Genomic DNA, 12,127 nt, shown 5'->3' with positions numbered 1-12,127 from the left:
TTCCTGACGGCTCCTGAGACAGCCCTACATGGCCAGACACCCGTCTCTGCCACCTCTCTCCTTGGAGAAAGGTCTGATGGAATTTTGTCGCTGTGATACAGACACCAGCCCATCGATTTGGCCCTTCCTGTCCCCTTGTCTTGCAACTTTTCGTCCTTCCCATGCTTAGCGGAGGTTTGTGCGGCACTGCAGGGCTCATTTTCTTTTCAACCCCATTCATTTCCCAATAAACCCCAACACTCAGCGGTGCTTTTACCGCCGCAGTCACAGAATCATCTGGGTTGGAAAAGCCCTTGAAGCTCCTCCAGTCCAACCATGAACCTCACACTGACCGTTCTCAACTCCACCAGATCCCTCAGCGCTGGGTCAACACGACTCTTCAACCCCTCCAGGGATGGGGACTCCCCCCCTGCCCTGGGCAGCCCATTCCCACGCCCAACAACCCCTTCTGCAAAGAAATCCTTCCTAAGAGCCAGTCTGACCCTGCCCTGGCGCAGCTTGAGGCCATTCCCTCTTGTCCTGGCACTGGTTCCTTGGCTCAAGAGACTCATCCCCCCTCTCTGCACCCTCCTTTCAGGGAGTTGTAGAGGGCCATGAGGTCTCCCCTCAGCCTCCTCTTCTCCACACTAAACCCCCCCAGTTCCCTCAGCCGCTCCCCATCACACCTGTGCTCCAGACCCTGCACCAGCTCCGTTGCCCTTCTCTGGACACGCTCGAGTCATTCAATGGCCTTTTTGGAGTGAGGGGCCCAAAACTGAACCCACTCATCGAGGGGCGGCCTCACCAGTGCCGAGTCCAGGGGTAAGATCCCTTCCCTGTCCCTGCTGGCCATGCTATTTTTGATGCAAGTCCACTGTGCTTCCAGACTTTGAACAGCAAGACCTCCTTCCTGAGCAGCAGCAGCCAGTTGGTCGCACAGCTGCGGGGACGTGTGTTTTCCCTGCATCGCTTTAATCACACGGAATTTCATTTACTCTGTTATCTCCCAGGCACTCAGCATTGTAAGGGTTTTTAGCAATCAGCTTTTGCGTTTGCTACACTAAATTGCTAACCTGTGTTTCCTCGCTCTCCATCCCGTGCACTAGCCACTGTGGATGCATCGCTGGGCGACTCCGCTGCCGGTGCTCCTCGGCCGAGAGAAGCCAACACCTCTCTCCATCTTTTGTTCTAAATCGCATCGGTTGCTTATCACAAAGGGATCTTTTTCCTTACACTGCAGCAGCTGCTTTTCTTCAGGAGCCTTTTGTGAGGGATCTTATCAAAAAGCTGGAGGAAACCCAAGCCAACGATATCAACTGGATCTCCTCGCCCATGTGCTCAAGGATTCCTTCAAAGGACTTTAATAGGCGTGTGAAGCAGGACTTTCCTCCACAAAAGCTGTATTGATCCCTCCTCATCATATCATGTTCATCCATATGTCTATTCATTGTGTTCTTTATTATAGCTTCTATCAGTTTGTCCAGAAAAAAACACCAGATTTATTGGGCTGGACTGATAAGAGAGCTGATATTGTACATCAACAGTTCTCTGCTAAAACAATCTGGGTACCAGCTGTTCCTTGCAAGTCTCCAATCCCTCGAATGTATTTACTCAGCACGATATAAGGTATTCAGGGCATTAAGGGTTTCTTGTGGAACAAGACCTCACAATTGTACAGTTGCATCTATATGATCTTTTACAGCACTGCATTACAAATTTTTAGACAAAGAGGAAAGTCAACCACATCACAGTGGATAGTTTTTGACCAAATACATTTTATTACCATTATTGAGTTGCTTAGTCCCTGCATAAATACGTTACAGCACATATCAAATTAATTATTGCAATAGAAAAATCAATTTTGCACATATACTGCCCAGTGATTTATTGTTACAATCAATTATACATTTCAAAATCAATACTTCAGGTTTTCATTGCTGAGTGAAATAATGCAGAGTTGTTTTGCATTAGGGCAGAACAAACTCCATTTTTCAAAAACAGAGTGATTGTTTTAAAAACAGATTTGGTCACTTTGCATATTGAAATTGCCTACATATAAAATGTTTATGGGAGAATGCAAACACCCAGAGAGTGGCTTTAAAACACATTTCCCAGGTAGAGAAGAAAGCAGAGAATTTGGATATTTTCTCAGAGGGGGGGAAGAAAGAACAACTCCATCTTTCTCCTGTCCTTTCCAAGAGCAACAAAGCTCTTCTGAAATCCCAGCTGCCACCATACGGGGAAAAAAAAAAAAAATATATGGAGAAGAAACAATAAAGAAGTGGAGGGACAGGAATGCTTTCAGGGACCTGTTGCACAGCTCATGCAGGTAGATGGTTACAGGAATGATTTGTGCATTGAAAAATCCCACCACATGGGGCGAAACACATTGGTCTCTCGGTTTGGAAAGTGCAGCAACATCAACTTTTCCCCAAAGGTGCCACTTACAGGATATTTAGAACTGAACCAGCTGATAGAAACCACAAGTGCATTTTGAAAAACATCCCATCATTTGGAAGACCTTCCAATGACCCAGACTTTTGAGTGGATCTTTGGGTGGTCCACCATCATTTCCAAACCACAGGCTCCATTTTGTCAATTTATTTAAAACAGAAAAGATTGCTGAGCTGAGTGTGAGCTAACACAGCTGGGAGGCCCCAAGACAATCTGTTGCCCTCTAGGAGAGGTGTTGGTTATGGGTGTGGAGAGGAACGGGTCTTCAGGCCGATGTCCACCCAAAGAAAAAGAGTTTCTTGCAAATGGAACAATACTCAAGCAACAGATCTGCCACTGGGGTGGTTTAACCCCTCGATGGGGCCACTCAGCAAACATTTCACAGATCTATAGATGGTACAATCATTTTGGAAATGGAGCAGGAGTGGCTCCAGTCTCACTCAAGCCATTTCATTGTAAGGCTGCAGAGGAGGCTGGGGTGCTCCATGCAAGACCGTGACCAGGCAGCATTGATCCTATCTTTCTGTGCAGAAAAAGCTCTGAAGGCTCCCAAAGGAAGGACACACCAGCATAAGGGTCGCTATGTCCAAGCACGTTCTCCAAGCACGTCCAAGAATGTGCCCAAACACTGCAGAGGACAAAACCTGTTGCACACAGGCCTAGTACTACATGCGTACAATTACTCGTGAGATTTAGACACGCGTAGTTTTTAGGGATATAAGGAACTATTACAGCCATGCTATTTCTAGCCTGAACTTGACACTAATTCGATTTAAAAAAGACAACAAGAGTTCCAGCAGAAGCATCCAAGCACTTGGAGCTGCGACACCTGCAAGCACTGAGCCGTTTTTACCAGACCCCAAATATCTCCTCCTCTGCCTTGAAGTCAACAGTGACTTCACATCTCCCTGCACAGCAGGTCTCACAGAAGCAATGGGTTTGATCTAACACTCAAGGTAGAATAAATAAGATCTTCCTTATGATTAGAGGAAAAAGCAGGTTCTTTACAGATCCACCTAAAGCTGTCACTGTAACGGTAACAGTTCACTTTCACCTCAACCTGGTCTCCATGGACACTGCAACGATGCTTTTTATCAATAGTACTTAACATGTGACCCTTTGCTCCAGGAAAATCAATGACTAAGGTTCTGACGGGCTTCTTGTCCTTTCTTCTGCTTAAGAGAGAGCAGTAATGACTAGTGCTCTAATCCTTCACACTTTATCCGCGAGGTAACCAACAAAAAGAAAATATTTCCTTTCTGTTATACCAGGTCTGGTGAAGTTCCCGCTGACTGAAAAAGGGGAAACATAACCCCCATTTTTAAAAAGGGAAATAAAGAAGACCCGGGGAACTACAGGCCAGTCACTCTCACCTCTGTGCCTGGCAAGATCTTGGAGTGGATCCTCCTGGAAACTCTGCTGGGGCACATGGAAAATAAGGAGGTGATTGGTGACAGCCAACATGGCTTCACTAAGGGCAAATCATGACTGACAAATTTGGTGGCCTTCTATGATGGGATTACAGCGTTGGTGGACAAGGGAAGAACAACTGATGTCACCTACCTGGTCTTGTGCAAAGCTTTTGACACTGTCCCACCTGACATCCTTGTCTCTAAATTGGAAAGATCTTGATTTGATGGATGGACCCCTCGGGGGATAAGGAATTGACTGGACGGTCGCACTCCAAGAGTTGTGGTCAATGGCTCGATGTGCAAGGGGAAAGCGGTGACAAGTGGTGTCCTCAGGGGTCGGGGTTGGAACCAGCACTATTGAATGTCTTTGCTGGGGTCATGGACAGCGGGATCGAGGCCCCCTCAGCAAGTTCCCGCCGACACCGAGCTGTGTGGTGTGGCCGACACGCTGGACGGAATGTCCTGGACATTGCAAAATGGCCCTTTACAGATTGCAAACGATATGGCGTGATCTCTCCTAGTTCAACTGTATTTGATAAACCTTTTCAGGGAGAACAGACATTGGCCCAACAGTTCTAATTAAACCTGAGCTGAACCTTTAAACATCCTTCCTGTAGTTTCCAGAACCATAGGATATTTTCATTTTTCCATTTTCATGATTATTTAGCAGAATAAGAAAAAGCTGAGATACTATCTCTACATTGATTAGAAATGTGGAGCATCAGAAATCTCATGAATCTTATCAAATCAAAGTTTCTGGATGTGCAAAGACCATGTGTCAGTTTATTTTAGTCAATAGTCCTCTGGACATAAATATTTATTAACAGATATTTGCAAACATTTGTTCAGTTATGGTAACAGAGGACTAGTACTTGCGTTATGAAATCTCTCTGTTGCACTTTGTCTCTACACATATGCTTTTCTTCCGATTTTTTCTTTACTAAATCCATTCTGTAGATATTATTTTCCAATGGAAATCAAATTTTCTACAATCAAACAGCCAGATACACAAATCAAGTCTTTGATACAACAGAGCCTTGAAGTGATATGCTGGAGGAAGACTCCAAAAACTCACTAAGATTTAAAGTAGAGGCAATCATGTGCCTTAAAGGTGTGGGCTATTCTGCCTGAAAAGCGGAGCCAAACTAAACCAAAGTGGGAATAACACCTGTGGAAAAACAGCCAGGACACACTCTGAGCTGTCAAAGAGGGATGGGATGGGAGGGGAGGGGAGGGGAGGGGATGGGGCTCACAGACCTCCTAGGACCTTTTAAAGGGTATGACAGGTGCTACCCAGGATCAAAGTCCATTAGAGATTTCACATTTTTGGAAGAAATTTTGTGGGTTAAAATTTCTCATCTACCAGCTGATGGTGAACTATATACTGGATGGTTGAGTTAATGTAAGTTAACTCAGGTTAAAAGGCAAAGCCTGAACAATTGCAAGGGAAGGGAAGGGAAATAAATCGAGAATAAGAGAGTCTGTTGCAAATTTATGTAGATTAAACATCTGGACCACACCTCGTTTGGAAAAAGCTGGAAAAAGTTCAAAAAACAAATAACTTGATGATTGCATGCCACAGCAAAATGGGCTATTGCTCTCCAATACGGCCAGCAGCAAGAAACGGCACATTTCTCTTTCCAAATATGACCCATCCGTGAGCCGGGATTTGAAACTCATATCCTGAGTCAGCATATTTGGGAGTCAGGTGAGGGCCTCGGGCAATGATCTCACAGAAACACTGAACACTCCTTCTATATGGAAAGTAGGAATAACCTTTAGGTACTTTCATAAAGCGTTCTGAGATTTTGCAGAGCTATTTTAAATCTTACGTACTCCTACTGCCTTTGCTTAGCTTTTATTAGCAATAGCAACAGGCACTGAAGATACCCAAGGTGTGTCAAATGTTGCAGTGACACACATTAAATATTCTTAAGAGCAGCACTTAAAACAAACAAACAAACAAAAATACCCCACAGCCCTTCCAAAGTATTAGTGGTTTCAATAGACTCAGAGGGCAAGTTCCCCTCCTAAAGCTGCGAGCTGGAATAGGACTATAGGCTTGAAGAGATTTAATTTAAATACTAGCATAAATAAGCCGGACTTGGCAGAAGTAAGGCTTACAGCCAAAACCACAATACACTGCCTGAGACGCAGTTGCAAATAATTACAAGCCCCCAGGATACTGAACAGAAAGTTTCACAACCAGTTTGACTCATCTTTCATCCTGAAAAGAACCTTTGGGAGCTGGGTACGTACGTCAGACTGGTCACCACCGAACGCAGAGATGCATCCCACAGAAAGGCTCCTAATGACCTGCGAAGAGCATTCAGAAGTTGTCCTGGGCCTCTGAGAACGAGCCTTCCTCTGCTTGCCAAAATTCATGGAAATGTCTAACTGTGGCTTTTTTAACCGCTATTAATCTTGGCCTCAATAATCTCCTCCGGGTGAAACGCGCAGAGGCGTTCAGGCTCCGTTTCTTCTAATAATTAAATCAAAACTACCTGAACAGCTCACAGAAAACATGCATTATCTCCCAAATCAGGTCTGTTTTGAAAAACAGGCAGGACTCAAGAAGGGACTCTAAAAAAGACAGTATTTAAAAAATGTGTCTAATCCTCAGGTGTACTTTAAAGCAGACTAGTGCTTGAGAAAAAGTGGAGATCAACGTGTCACTTGTGCAATACGATGTGCTAAGCCTGGCATAACTACAAAATAATAGATTTTACCATGAAATTAAGCACCCTGAGGTAAAGTAAAGGGTGCTTAATGTACTGGCTTTTTGCTACGTGTCAGTTCTGAAAGAGAAGACAAATTCCCAGGAAACACTTGCTCTCTACTATGCATGTGGCACAGAAGCTCGGTACCGTAATCACAGAATCACAGAATTGTCTAGGTTGGAAAAGACCTTGAAGATCACCCAGTCCAACCATTGACCTAACACTGACAGTTCCCAACTACAGCATATCCCTAAGCGCTAAGTCAACTTTACTCTTAAACACCTCCAGGGATGGGGACTCCACCACCTCCCTGGGCAGCCCATTTCCCTACAGTCATGTAGGGAAAGTCAAAACGATTCAAAAATGAGACCTAGGGAGCCTACAGAGATCCAGGATTGTGGTTTTTGGGTTTTTTTTATGAAAGGAGGGTGTCTTATTTTGAAAGGCTCTTAGACAACATTTTCAATGCTCTGGGAGAACAAACTAACGGCATCTTTATCATCATCAGTTTAACACGCACTTGGGCGCAACGTGGTTCAGGCTGCCGGCTGTGGACGTGTTCGTTTAGACCCGTGTGGGACACAGAAGTGCCTTGCAAAAATACAGGAGGGCAAGGAAAGAAAAAGGAGAGCATTTCTTCTCACAGTATGTGCTGTCAATGCTCAAAGTCCTGCTAGAAACCTCTGGAAGCATCGCTGGTCAAAGACAACAGGAGTTTTCATGTGCTGATTTGCAAGTTAATTGCAAAATTAACGGTTGGACTAGATGATCTTCAAGGTCCCTTCCAACCTAGATGATTCTGTGATTCCGTGAAGTTGAGGAGCAGAAGGGAGGAGGTTTGGACTCGTTTTTTTTCCAACCATTTCTGCTCTTTTATGACCCTTCCTGAATTACTTTCCAGCAACGTGATTCCTGGGCTTGGATCCAACGCCTCTGGGCACAGCCCTGGACTCCACCCGGGCTTGGAAATGTGGCTGCTGTAATACGCAGCTTTATTTGCTGGGCTTGCAGTAAGACTACAGCTGTACTCGCCAGAAAGTCTGTTTTCTCCAGCATCCAAACCTGTTACGGTACATGCACGAGTGATGAAGGAAGGTGCTTAATGCAAAAGCTCTATTTCCCCCGCCGCCCTCGGACCCGCTCCCCTCCACTCCCACCGCCCCGCGGGCAAGGGGCTCTCCTTCTACAACCAACGTGTAAGCTGCAAATTAATTTACAAATACATGTTGAGGCTGTTGGCAGTTGCCTTGGATACGAGCAATTTTAAAGTCCCCAACCATGGTGTGTTTCATAAAACCACTTCTTTTCACCCCAAGAGGAGATAAGAAGAAGAAAAAACATTGGGAGGATTGTTAAGGTATGAAGACCTTTTCAGCCAGTATTATCTCCTTGGGGTATTTCTCTTCTGAACTACATCTCCAAACAGCTCTTATATTAAAACTGCATGATCAAATACTTAAACCATTTGATCGCCACAGTCTTAAAACCAAAAAAAAAAAAAAAAAAAAAGTGATAGCAATGGGGAAAAAAACTTAAGGATAAAAATGCCTCTGGGTGTCTTCATTAACTTGAAAAGAAGAAAGGATGAAACATAACCAAATACAAGGCTTAGAAGAGTCAGGAACCTCCGACAAATACTTGGTTATGGTGGCAAAGGAACAAAACAAACAGAAAATGGTGAGGTTGGAAAACAAATAATGGAAAAAGCAGTGATTCTCTCTCTCTCTGCAAATGTAGCAACTTCTAAGACACAACTGCTTCCAAAATTTTGTTCTATATATTTAAAAAAGACTTGGGAATTAATCACGTACAGTGCAACTGAGTGCTTTTTAGCTGGGTGATGCATGGACCTTTCAAAATAGTATGCTCAGACCAACACTTAAAACCATTTTCATGTTTCAAAATTGGTGAGATTCCCCTGAGCTAAGTTTAGACACTTAAAATTAACACGTCAGGCTCTTCGTATAGTTGATGGTGAGAAAAAGGCATGTCCAAAGAAATTCACCTCTGGTGCCCGCCCCTGCAATTGCCCATTTTCCCCCGACTCCACGGGTCAGCTGGGCCAGCCACAGATATTTGACTTTTAGAAGTCAAAGTTAGGGCAGGTGAATCTTGCTATCAGTTTCCCGTTCTATTAAGCAGAAAAGAGTCATTTCTTACTGGGGTTTTTTGGCACTTCTAGATATTTTAGGGCATTTTTAAACATTTCATTATACAATTACAGAATCACAGAATCATCTAGGTTGGAAAGGACCTTGAAGATCATCTAGTCCAACCCTTAACCTAGCACTGACAGATCCCAACTACACCATATCCCTAAGTGCTAGGTCGACCCTACTCAATTAAGACAAACTTGGATTAATTTTCTAAGTATATTTGAAAAGAAAACCTTTTGAAGTAACTAAGAGATACTGTTACCATGAAATGCTCCTTATTTTTAAAGAACATCATATTCAGGAAAATTTTCAGAGCTTTGACTTCTCAAAGCTGGGCTAGAAAGTTTTCATTAAGAAAAAAACTCCTTGTAATAGGAAAGCCCATCTACAATATATTTCCGTAGTTGAAGTCTATTTTTTTTTATTTTGTTCCTTTTCCATTTTATTCATCTATTTTCATTTTAACTCATTTTTGTGTCAAAGACACAATTGCTCACAATGAACATTTGCTCTGAGCCGTTCCGCCCTCCACTGAGGATGCTCTTGTTTTGAGTGACCGGGGCTCATGGAGTCAAGAATCCTGGAATAACGACCAGAAAATGGACACAGATGCTGTCGGCATCGATGTGCCGGCCCCGCTCACCGGCTGCTGCCTTGCCTTGGCCACCAGCAACGTTGCCTGTACGGCATTTGCCAACGTCAGATGTATCAAGGCAGCAGAATCACCCACAGAGAGCTGCCTGTCAACGTGCAAACAAACTCCTCAAAGTCACTCAACAGCTGGCAAAACCACTTCTGATCCACAGGAGAAGTTTTATTCATATCAGGCGGGCAAGGAAAGGTTGAATTTCACCTTCTTGCTTCGCAACACCTGCTAAATGCTGCAAACTTGTAAAGGGCTTCAGTCAACCATAAGAAAACGAACTGGAACTTTACAGGTCCAGGGATTAAAGCAACTATCAATACTTCAATCAAGTTTTCAATTACAAACGCATTTAATTGATTAGCACTTAGCAGCACCTGTAGTTGGCTATCACTTTAATTACTGATTATACTGATACTGATTACTCAAATGATATCTGCCTGAGAGCCTCGTGATTAAGAGTTTATAAAGCAAAGGGCACAATAATTTCAAAATAATGAGGCTATTAAGATTCAGATTAGAATCAAAATCTCAAGAATATTTAAAAAAAAATAATTCTAGTTTAAATAATGTTAACGCATGAGCCTTTCTTATGCTGTGCTGGGACCAGAAGCTGCCCCAGAGATCCCTCAAAGGCCTCCAACTCCCTCTTTCTCTGGAGGAAGGTGTTAGTTGCCCATCAGCACAAACGGCTGAACGTCATCATCCGCAAGCAACGAAACGAGGAAATCAAAAAAATGTAAGGAAATAATGCACCCCTAAACCTGTTTATTGAATATTTCTGCTCCTGCAGCAGTAAAGGAGGTTCCTCCTGTTATACCACATGCCAGAGCGCGGTGCGTTTTGCTGCATTTGCTTCTCACGATAACCTGTTAACCCAGAGAACATCTCTTTGGGCCTCTTACGTAAAAAGCATCAAGGTAGCTCGCCAGCAGAAACGCTCAGATTTAAAGGCCTAATTTGGTAGTAGAAAAGATGCTATTTTGGGTATAGAGGTTACTCAGTGAGCTTCTGAAGAGAAAGGAACCATCTGGTGCTATTCAGCGGGTATCGTGCGCTGGAACGGCTCCCTGAGCCCAATCGTGGGCATTGAGGGCTGGGAAAGGATTTGGACAGGATCGTGAGCTAAAAAGAGGTAAAGTATACATAAAGCTTTTGTTGAATTGCTCCAAGATGGAAGACAATGATGAATAATCCCATTAAAAAGGCCACAGGACAAAAGGTATTGAAACATCTGCGGAAGGGAAAAACTGCCAGAAGTTGCCAGGGTTGGCAATTTTTATGCCCAAAGAGGAATATTCTGGATTGCACATTTTACAGTCAGGGTCCAAACTGATTTATTCCTAACTAGGGTTGCTTTAAGACTTCCCAAGTGGCTTGAACACAGCGTACACACACAGGTCATGCTGCTGCAGCCTCATGACTGTCTGAGAGCTACAGTTTGGAGCTACTGCCGCATGCCTGGACGTCCAAGTGAACCTACAACGTCTGTGCGGAGGAAGAGGAGATGTGAGATTTGGGGAAATCCTCCTTATAGAAAGCAAACCAACCAACCCGCCATCCACCAAACTTTGCTCACTTTCACGGCCATCATCTTCCTTCTCATACCACAGTGTTTCTAGGAAACATAAGAGATCTTCTCAGTGTTCTGGATCCCTGAGTAGGGTCTGCCAAGCCCCGGCCATGCCCTGACGTGCCATAAGCCCTGAGCAACTCCACTTCAGCATCACCTACCTGGCTCCCACCTACTGCCAGCTGACCTTGGCTAGGATTTAAGGGCAAAAATCTCCCGTGCTCCGCATGCCCTGGCCCTCCGGCAAATCAGAAACAATACCCTGTGTCGGTACAAACGTCCCTCTAGAGATAGAGCACGTGCCCATCAGTGCCAGAACCAGTTCTCCTTCCCCGTTAGAGCTTTTTGGGTGCACTGGCCCCATTCTTTAGGGAGCAAGTGACGATGCTGCCTGGGGGCTCGCTGGGTGCTGGAGGAGACCTCTCCCTCACCCTCCCGTGCTTTGCCGGTGAGCACCACGCGTGCTTTCCGCGGTCACTTCCAAAACCAGGCAAGCAAAGCTGTGGAGCCATCTGTGAGAGACAGAGCTTACAAGGCTGGGGGGCAGTTCTGGTGTTTTGCAATCTAAACCAGCTACTGCCTTCAGCTTGATAAATCCTCCTCAGTCCCTCCAAGTTACTCATTCTCCATGACCAGCTCCTTGGCTTAATTAAATCATAAACAGTTTCACATTTTCCATTTCTTGAGAAACAAGATGAAAAGCAGAAGAATGAAAGATGCTGAAATGGAAAGATCTGAAAGGATGAGCTTGTTTTGCTGGTACCGAGGCACGGGGAGAGCTCTGCTCCTTGTTTCAAACGTGCTGCAGGATTACAAACACCTCCTCCTTCTTGGTAACTTGCTCCGTGCCACTCACCAACACTCTCCTTGAAAAACATTACTACTTCCAATTCATTTTCAGAATTACGGTTGTACTATGGGGGAACAGGTCAGGGAAGACAGGATTCAAGTAGTATGCTGCTTCTACTTAATATTACTCAAAACCAATATTCACTTTATTTTAAAGTTTGAGTATGCTACTTCTATGCAATTTTAGTCAAAACCAATATCCATTTTATTTTAAAACTTGAGATCTGGAATGTGAGATGATGCCTTTCCCTGACGCCGACGCTGCAGGGGATTTTTAACCTCCCAGTGCAGAATTTCAAGTGCATTTATAGTGGTTTCTCTGCTTGGGAGACAGAGGGAAG

At 44.3% G+C, this 12,127-nt stretch overlaps 1 protein-coding gene across 1 annotated transcript in view; it reads right to left on the bottom strand.

Annotated features, from left to right (window-relative positions):
- LOC141918062 (netrin receptor DCC) overlaps positions 1–12,127 on the bottom strand; it is a 629,575-nt gene that overhangs the window by 98,248 nt on the left and 519,200 nt on the right. The window lies entirely within an intron of this gene.

This window comes from Strix aluco, chromosome Z (genome assembly GCF_031877795.1).
Source record: "Strix aluco isolate bStrAlu1 chromosome Z, bStrAlu1.hap1, whole genome shotgun sequence".
NCBI classification, from domain to species: domain Eukaryota; kingdom Metazoa; phylum Chordata; class Aves; order Strigiformes; family Strigidae; genus Strix; species Strix aluco.
Note: the sequence above shows the minus strand (reverse complement) of the source record. Positions and strands in the feature narration are given on the sequence as shown.